The sequence below is a fragment of the Cibotium barometz genome, chromosome 13 (genome assembly GCF_041138505.1).
Source record: "Cibotium barometz isolate CiBa-2024 chromosome 13, ASM4113850v1, whole genome shotgun sequence".
Classification (NCBI taxonomy): domain Eukaryota; kingdom Viridiplantae; phylum Streptophyta; class Polypodiopsida; order Cyatheales; family Cibotiaceae; genus Cibotium; species Cibotium barometz.
In genome coordinates this window covers 37,369,872-37,380,431 of record NC_141058.1, presented here as the reverse complement: position 1 = coordinate 37,380,431, position 10,560 = coordinate 37,369,872, and positions in this window count along the sequence as shown.

The window sequence follows — 10,560 nt, the reverse complement described above, 5'->3', positions numbered from 1 at the left end:
ACGTTCCACCTCAGCTGCTTCAGTCGCACTAAGCCTGTACGACGGCTTACTAATTGGTTTGGTGCCCGGAACGACATCAATGCGATGAGGCAAAGCTCGTTCGGGTGGCAAACCCTCTGGTAATTCATTAGGAAAAATATCTTTAAATTCTTGTAACAGTTGTTGCAAAGACAAAGCATTAACTGGTTGCTTAAGATTATTTAAAGAGATTTTAGAAGAAGGTAAAGAGAAAGAAGGCATCGCTGAGGAAGATTCATTTGAAGAAGAAACATCATGCACATCAAACCCACTAGTTTGAGACACACAATAACAAAAATAGACTTCTTCTATTTGATTACTATGCTCCAAAAAAGAGAGTTCGGCATTACATATGAGTGGTGTTGGGGGTACATCACGTTCCCCAATAAGTAAAACATGCTTACCATTGGCCTCAAACGTAAACGTATTATGTTCATAACTCCTTTTGAGGGATGACCCTAACCCATACAACCACTCCCGTCCTAAGATGACATCCGCACGAGACATATTCATCACTTGGAAGTCAAGAACCATAGTGTGTTCTTGCACAAACACAGGCACTTGCCGTACTAGAGTATCCCACACATCGTGATCATCCCCCTGAATGGTGGACACCACATAACGATGAGAACTCTTTGTCTCCGGCAACTTTAATTTCTTAACTAATGCATAGTTCAAGAAATTGTGCGTGGCACCATCATCAATGAGAATACGTACTCGATGACCATAAATGGAGCCATGCATACGGACCAAATCATGTGGTCCAACTGTCTCTTGCCACATAGATGCAGTGAGATTACACTCATGCATCTCGGCAGTGTGCGAAACCTCTACCGCAGAATACTTAGGATCAGCATCCAAGGGAAGTGTTTGCACCATGTGTACAGCCTTCTCCTTGACCTTCTCCTTATCCTTATTCTTGCGAGGCAACTGTGGACAATTTTTCTTCTCATGATCACTACCTAAGCAATGATAACATAGTTTCTCCTTCTTGGCCCGTTCAAAGTCTTGTGAAGACAACGGACCACTTGACCCTTTAGACTTCTTTGTGTTTTCAGTAGAATTGCTGGCAAGTTTACGCTTATTAGCATTAAATTGCGAGCCATTGAATTTGGCCGGTCTATCCATGCCCTTCTTATCCATGGTGTCATCAAAGATAAGGGCACTTTGGATAGCCGCTTCCAAAGTTTTAGGATATTGGGTTTTAACCTTTGCCTGATATTCTTTATCAAGGCCTCTAACAAACCCACGAACCTTTTGAAAGTCGTCCAAACCATCTAGCTTGAGAATGACTTCACGGTATTTGGACACATACTGATTAAGTGTAAGACCTTCCATCTTGCACTTGTCCCAGGCTGTCCAACTCCGATCTTTCTCGTTTTGTGGTAAGAACTCCTTTTTAAATGCTGTCGCAAACTCCTCCCAAGTCTTAGGGCGAGTTTCAATAGGTAGACTCATCCACCACTTGTAGGCTTTACCTTCAAGTGTGAGACTCGTCTCAGTGACCATAACAGCAGCGGGAGTGCGGCGTAAGCGATGCAAGTCCGTCCACTTGTGTAAAAATGTATGGACCGCATCCTTGTTACGATCGCGCTCCTCTCCCTTAAACACAGGAGGCTTCACGTTTTTCAACATAGCCCCTTCCTGCGTTGCAGATGGTGCAATAGATTCTACTATAGGATTTGGAACAAGAGGAGGCATAACTATCGGAATAGGCCCTCCACTTGCCGCCGATCCACTTGCAAAACGTGCCATAAATTCAGTAAAAAGCGTGCTCATGTTTGTGAGATTGGTATTGACATTTGTTATAGTGCGCTCAAGTGCAACTACCCTTGAAGTGAGACGCCCAAACTCTACCGTGTCTACCAAACCATAATCATCTATTGGACTCGCACCCCCTTCGGCATCGGTCATGTTGTCATCCCGATCAGGCGCAACGGCCTGTCGCGAATCACCCACACCACCACCCAAAGGGTGTGCCTCACTAACATCATGCATATCATTCTCAAAATCGAAGTGAACATGAGACGGTTCCGCTGAGGCCATGGTATGCACGTGCTTACAAATAGAGAACGGATTACCTTCAAAAGCGAACTCCAATTGAAGCGTCGTAGAAGAATTCCTCTTGCATGCACGGAAATCGAGAAGAAATCACCACTTGAGTCGTCAATCAACACATGCATGCAAAAAAGTGTGTTGCATGTAGCATGTCGTTGAAGATCCGTCCACCAAAAACTTCCAAACTTGGAGCATAGAAAACTCCTCTCACAAATTGAAAGAAGGAAAGTTGAAGAAGGTGAAAAGGTCACTTTCCTTGTAGTTTGTGTCACTTTCCTTGTAGTTTGTGTCCTCCCTTGAAAGAATAAGTAGAGCTCTTTTGAAGAGAAGAACAACACAAGTGAAAAGGTGAAGTGGCTAGCACACTTGCCTTGGAGCTTGAGGTTGTGGGTTCAAAACCCCACTCCTTGGATGGTGAAGCCTCCCCCTTGTGCCACTCAAGTAAGGGAGAATTCTCGCGCGCTCGCCAACGGCGCGCCAACGATCGCTCACCGATCGCCTTCGAGGACTGCCGGTCTGCCTTGGTCGCCGCCTTAGGCGTTCGCTGTGCTGGCCGTCTGCTAAGGCCGTACGGACGACGGGTAGGTGGCGGCGCTCGCTGTGGGCTGTTCACGCGGACGCGTGTAGACGCGGACGCGTGTAGGCTGCGCTCGTGCAAGTCACCGTACGGGCGGCGGCGCTCGTTTCTTTTGCTGCAGCATTTAGCTCTTTTTCTCGTGCAGGTCACGCCGGTCGCCACTAGCTCTGATACCAGTGTAACGCCTCCGCTACGGCTGCGTCTTCCTCAAGCCGCCATAGCCTAGGCGTGGAGAAGAAGAGAGGGTGGAAGTCGGTTCACCTCCCAACCATATAATGACGAGTTAGGGTTTCTCGTTGGGTTTTATACCAAAACCCTGGCCTGTGTCCACACCTCCTAGCACGGCCGCCCATCTTACTTAAGAGCCGTGCTAACTTAGATGTGTACACACATGGACCAAACCCTAACGCCCATTAACCCCTGAACCCCGCTAGCACTAATAATACTCTCGAGACTCCGAAAGCTATTAACTTATGCTAGGGTTCGACTTCCGTAGGACCATAGTCCTGACATTGTTAATAGCTTTCGGAGTCTCGAGAGTATTATTAGTGCTAGCGTTCGACTTCCGTAGGACCATAGTCCTGACACAACCATTCTAGTTTATGTGATATTTGAGGATATCTCTCCTTTCCCTCAAGAAAGGTTTTTGTCCTCAAAAACTCTACTCTCAAGCGGACTACGCGCTAGTGTCATAGGTCCAAGAATAAATCTAGACCATGTTTAATATCATATGTTATATTCTTGAGTCCTTCCAAGAAACTTTTAAACATCTTGCAACGAAGATGTGGTATAGTGTCTACGCACATATGGTGGTACTATTGATAAACTGCTTTGCAACAGATCAGTGGTTTCACACTTGTAACAAAGTGCTTCATTGTTGCATATTATTACCCTTCATAAGCGGTTACACACTTATGAATTATTTGGGTGGGTTGTACCATCTATCAAGAAAAATTCCAAACTACTGAAAACCACATTATCAATCCACAGATAATGATTGAGCTTGCTGCGAAGCCATAGGTTGCTAGATAATTGATGGTAATTACACAAGCCCAATGTCCCATACATCATACATTCAATATAAATGCAAACATCACAGTACTTCGTGATGATGAACTTAGGAATTTCATCCTATGCCTGTTTGGTGTTGGTATGAAGTATAACTATGAGAACATTATTTGCTGCCTCCTCATTATAGCGGCAAAGCTACCTACCCATCACAGGTGGCAATCTCTACCAAGCTATAATCAATGACAAGCAAATAAACGAGTACTCTTGTAAGAACTTCATAACCATATCTCACACCAAACTCATAATCACTACGAATTGAATGTTATCTGATAGGTAGAGGGGATCATCAAACTACGGATGACCTCGATAACTCACTAGGACTAGTGATGTGTAACTTTTAAGTTACTCCATTCTCCTTGCTTATTCCATACCATCGAACAAATCGGTCCCTTGATTTGAGCAACGTTAACATATTTATGAGTACCTCGATACTCATGGATTGTGGTTCGGTAATTTAAAATGTTGATCTAGAGTATCTTTCACTCGAGAATCTTAATTTTATTAGCAGCTATGTATTAGTAGTGAGTAACTACGTACCCACTATCATCACACTAGTGAGTAACTACGTACCCACTATCATTACACTAGTAGCTCCCTACTAGTCTGTGAGTAACTCCGTACCCAATGGCGTACCTCCCCCGAGTGGGAGTACCATATACAGCCATCTATAACAAGATGCTTAAGTCACTTGCTGCTAAGAAGTGACTACACAAATTGACCCCTCCATTGCACATTGCAGTACAATCTCTGGTATTACAACTCGAAATTTTGGACGTCCTTATCATAGAGGTCAACTTAAAAACTAGTGCTTAGGTCTTGTGGAGTCTCGGCTGACCTAACCGCACCACTGGTGACTTCCTACAAAAAATGTGGCGCCGAAGCCACCACCTATGTACTTTAACTCCGTAAAGTACATGGTCTTCATTTATCATCTATGGAAAGTTGTAAAACATTCCTGCGATGGATTTTTATCACCCTAAAATTATTGTGCACTATTTTAGTGTGAAGAGCTTTTTTCCTGGGTACCATGGTTCACCCCAAGCTCATCTTTTGCTAAATTCTCCGATTTAACAAAGATATGTCTGCCTCCGAACACTCCGGTTCAGCCCCAGACTTTGAGTTTACTTCTTAACACTCCGGTTAAGTCAAAACTCACCAGATACAGTAGGATTTACCACTAAGCTCTCCGGCTTAGCCTCCTATCCTAACTCAGCCCGAGTTTATGTACACTACATATGTCGGATCCGATACTAACAACAACCAGGCTCATCTGGAGTACACCATCATGGTCTTGCTACCTAGAGCTTCTCCGAACTCTGTAATCTGGGTTTTATCCCAACTCATGGCTATATTTGTAATTGTCAAAGTTCAAATTTTATCTTGCACACTTTATCACTACGGACAAGTGTACATACAACCTGCCAAAGAGTCAAGTTAATTACACAAGCCTTGGCGTCCCATTCCACCAAGACTACAATCGATTCCGTGAGAATTTGATATCCCATACCATCAAATTACCGCCAAACCAATTGATGTGACATAATAAAAGGCTCTTTCCCCCCTCGAAAGATCACCACAAACTCTCGAGCAGTGGGATGTCGACGCATGGCAATAAAACGAAGAGAAAACCATGCTAGTAAGTTTAAGAACAGTTCTCTTCGTCGATTAATTCTATAAGGGCATTGAGCATTACATCTCAAGACTATACCCCTTCAGATTTGTTTGTCACTACAAAACAAACACAAATTTGTCCGAACAAAACTTTAACTCTAGCAAGACAACGCTCGCAAAAGTGGAAATTGAAATCTGGCGAGGCTACGCTCCCAGAGTCTAACACTAGTCATGTCTAGAGAGTACGTTGCCAATGGGGTCATGTGATCAAGGCTACTAGCAGGTAATCGATAAACGCGACCTCAATCCCAGCTATCTTAAATGCCATTGACCAATTTTAGAAGTCATGACCATGGCAAGACTGCGCTTGCAAAAGTGTCTCTACGGACTACATTTGTTCGTCACAATGGACCATGTCCAAGTAGACATTTTTCATTTGGTCTAAGCACATTGGAGCCACGAACTTCTTCTTGTGGACTTTCAACAAGAACAATGTGTCTGATCTTCTCTCATATTACTTTGTGGTAAACCACATGGTTAAACCACTAACAGAGAGAATTTATATCATGTATTTATGTATTGTCAACGAATACTTCTCGAACTACGCGAGAACATTACCATCGATTTCCCTCTTGCCACCTTAAAAAAATTCTAGTGCACTACGGCACAATGTGGGTATGAGTGCACTTACGACGTGACACCAACATGTGCACACCATGACATGACGTGTGTGCAAGACTGTCAATGGTTTAGCAGACATGGGCACGCTACGGCACCCTTAGACGTACGTGCACCGCACGAGCAAGTGCGTTATGCCACAAATGGCCAGGGTGCACTACGGCACGACTGTGCCACACTTCTCCCAAAGATATATCTCCAAGTTTTGGTGGGGGGTTAGTGTGCTACGGCACATATATTCGTCTACTACACCATGACTGCAAAGCATGTGCACTACGGCACGACTGGGTTGGACTCTACCAATGCGTCCACAACTGGTACCAAACATTGGAGGATGCAGGCATTGCGCATAGGCAAGGTGTAAAGACTATTGTCGCAATCATTTTCTACATTAGAGCCAGTGAAGGAGTGTCGATCGACTCCAGCATAAACGTGGGCTATGTCATTCACGATTACGATATGGGCACTAGCCTTACTCTCATGGGAAACACCCACTTTGAGAGAGCGTTTGTTTGAATTTTTCATTTTTTAATTTTTATTAAAATTGAATAATGAAAATAAATTTTAAAAAAATAAAGAACTTTTTTTTTCTCCTCTTTTTCTGGCCGCTGGTGGTTGCCTTGGTTGTGGCCCTGGCCGCCCGCTGGGCTGGCCGCCTAAAGGCTGGCCGCCCAAGGCTGGGCTGGCCGCCTTGGTTGTGGCCCTGGCCGCCCGCTGGGCTGGCCGCCTAAGGGCTGGCCGCCCGCTGGGCCGACCGCCTGGGCTGGCTTGGCCGCCGCTGGCCGCCTGGGCTGGCCTGGCCCTGGCCCCTGGCCGCTGAGGCCTTTCGCCCAGACAAACGGCGCACGCACCTCAACAGCTCGCACATTTGTGCTCTTCTCCGCCTTCAGCAAACGGTGCACGCAGCAACGGGCGCTCTTCGCCTCCAGCAGCAGCTCCACACGGTGGGTCTCTGGCTGGTTATCGCTGACAATGGGGCTGGTTTCGCCCCCCACTCCCACACACGGTGTGGTCTGCGCCATTGCTGACAACGGGGCTGGTGTCGCTGGCAACGGGGCTGGGGCTGCTCTTCGCCACAGCTTCAACGCAAGGTCTTCGCACGATTTCAGCAACAGATAATGTGGGTGAGGCTGCTATTCGCCTTCCCCCACACAATACAAGTCGCCGCAGCCTAAGGTTTATCGCAAGGGTCTTCGCCCTCTCAATCCACACAAGCTTCAACGAAGCTTTCGCAGACAGGGGGGCTGCTCTTCGCCCCCCCCCCACCTCCCCGACACACAGATATAGGCGCTCATTGAAACGAATTGCAACTCAAACGATTTCAACACAGAAAAGAAAAAAAAACGAAAATTGCTTACTTGATTTTCCTTGCTGTGTGTGTCGGGGAGAGAGAGAGAGTTCTTCCCCTCTATTCTTCCATGGCTCTCCCTCCACACCCTCCATTCGAGATAAGGATAAGGAGATTGTGGATGAAAACCATCGAGTGGGCTCCGGTCCCCCGTTCACGCGCGGACTCTCACGATTCCCTCGCACCACGCTCTGATACCAATATTACATTCCCGTAACGCCGCTACGGGCATTACCACAAGAGGGGACGGCCTCTGGCTCACCACCCAGCTATAGAGGAAGAATGAGGATTGCCCCTCATCCCCCAGGCTATATAGTGTGTGGCCTGCCGTCCACACTAGCCTGGCCGCCCATGACTCCGCATGGGCGTCCTCTCCCACTGAACCCCGGACATGGCCATCCGGTCTGCCGCCGTCGGTCACAGGCATTACAGCCTACGTGACACACACACACACACACACACACACAAGCTTGCATGGTGCTGTTCATCTCTCCTTATTGTTAATAGTTTGCTAAGAGAGGCGTGCTTTGTAGTTGACTGCTTACCTTTCTCTCTCTCTCTCGCTCTCTTTCTCACACACACACACACACACACACACACACACACACACAAAAACATTAACTTGCATGGGTTCACACACACAGACACGCACACACACACACACACACAGAGGAGTGCGCACAACCTCTCTCTCTCTCTCTCTCTCTCTCTCACACACACACACACACACACATACACACACGCACACGCACGCATGCTAGAATCACAAGCTTGCACGCTATTCCTCTCTCCTTATTGTCATGATTAAATGCTGTTAACATGTTGATTAGAGAGGCGTGCAGCTTTGTAGTCGCCTGCTTCTCCATTTGTCTAGCTCACACACACACACACACACACGCAAAGTTGCTCCTTCTCTCTCTCTCTTCTCTCTCTCTCTCTCTCTCTCTCTCACACACACACACACACACACACACACACACACACACAAATCGCAAACTTCACAACCATAGCATGGGCTTCTTACTATATATAAATGTTTTAGATATAGAAAAAAGAGATAGAGCACAGAATGCAAGCTTACTTGATGAATGATGAATTGATCAAGCCTCTTACAAATGCGTAGACAACACACCTCACCGTCGACCTGCACAACGACAAATGAGAGAGAGAGAGAGAGAGAGAGAGAGAGAGAGAGAGAGAACTCACCAGCAACGACAACGAAGTGAAAGGAGCATGAAGTGATGAGAAATTTTAATTGAGAGTCTCTACAACACAGTTTGGACGGAGGGTGGCAGCGATGAAAGCTTGCAACCTAGTCTGGAGAGGGAGGGTGGCGACGGTGAAAGCCCCTACAACATAGCGTGCACCTCTGCATGGAGGGAGGGCAACAAGTAGATGTGGGAGGCGTGAGGGCAAAAAAAGCCAACACGTGGCACAGAGAGAAGCAAGCCTCGTTATATATAATAAGGTGCAACCACTTTGTTGATTTTGTCAAAGCCAAACTCTATTGATCGTTATCATTGCAATAGGCAGAGCCTTGTAGAGTCGTAATTAAGGCCATAAAACAATACTAATTAAGCATTAATTTGGCCTTATTGGGAAGCTAACACAAAAGGCTAAAGCTTCTCTACCAAGCTCTGACACTTAGTGTTAAGATTTAGCTCGGATCAAAGAGCTTGAAAGAGACAATGGAGAATGAGATTATGAAATGCTTACAAACGATATTAAGTTTAATTAAGATTAACAAAAAGAAGCATATACAAGTTCCCAAAGAGAGTGAAATTACTATGAAAACTCTATTTCTAGTAGCCCCTATCCACATACCCTAAGCTTTGTATCTAACCTTAATAATATCCAAGGTAGCAATTGATGATGAGTTGCACACATTCGTAATGTCCTTACAAATGGTATATCTCAACAATAATTGTATGATGAGAGAGAGAGAGAGAGAGAGAGAGAGAGAGAGAGAGAGAGAGAGAGAGAGAGAGAGAGAGAGAGCATGCTAAGTGATGGCTTTACAAGAGAGAAATTTTGAGCTAATATGGGTCCCAAACGATTTTTTGTATTAATTAGTCCGGGGAAGCACTAATGAGCTCAATTTGAATGCTTGATGTCAAGTGTGTTGCACATGTTGTTTCAAAGTTAAAAATGTATTTGAATTCTGCGTTGCCTTTACCATCTTTTGGAATAGATGGTGACCCTTACGTTTAAAATGTGCAAAAAGAGCATTTATTGTTGTAATGTTTCATGAGGCTAATGCATAAACTTATCCATCAATGTTTATATATATATATACCTAGATGAATCCAAGAACATGCCCAAATTCACCTTTTAAGAATGTGCAATTTATAACCTCATGGTAGTCATCCACAAGACAATAAACCATCAACTCCATCATGCATAGTATGGACTCGATACTACGACATCCCCACTAATGTCATCAGTGCCCAATAGTGGGTGTAGAACTTGGTATCAATATATGCTCCCACACACACCCCCCCACACACGCACGCACACACACACACACACACACACACACACGTAAGAGCATACATTCATACAAAGGTTTGTGTACTGAGTTTCTATCAAAAATCCGGAGATATAGGGCAGACTCAGCCATAATGAATCCTAGCACTAAGGATCATAACAAATAGAAAGAATTATTACAACAACAAGGTAGTTGATAGGGCATATGCACCACTAAAGATAGAAAGAATTAAGACAATTACAATGTGAAATTTGCATGTCCACTAATACAACATAGAGATATACCTAGGGCACGAGGGTTCATTTTCATCACATGTATTGAAGAAGAACATAAGAGGGTTCCATCCATACTCTTAAGAGAGATCAAGCTTGATTTTTTACGAGCACCCTTGCAAGTCAAAATTGACAAGGTTGGTGAAGTATTGCAAGTTTTTTTTGCATTTTAGTGCAATTTTTTATGGACATTTTGAAAATTTGCAAGTATCGTATAGCCAAAATGATAAAAAAAACGAGCATGACACGTGTCAAAAGGCAACTATGAGAGAGAGACTGAAGATTGCACATGTAACAAGTGTGCTGGATTGATGTGCCAAAATATGCACATATAACAAGTGTGCTATATTTATGTGCCAAAATACAAAGGTGATGCCTTTGTTTTTGAAGGGTTTGGAAAAAATTTCATTATGTAGGGTGAACTCGTACAAGCTTGCTT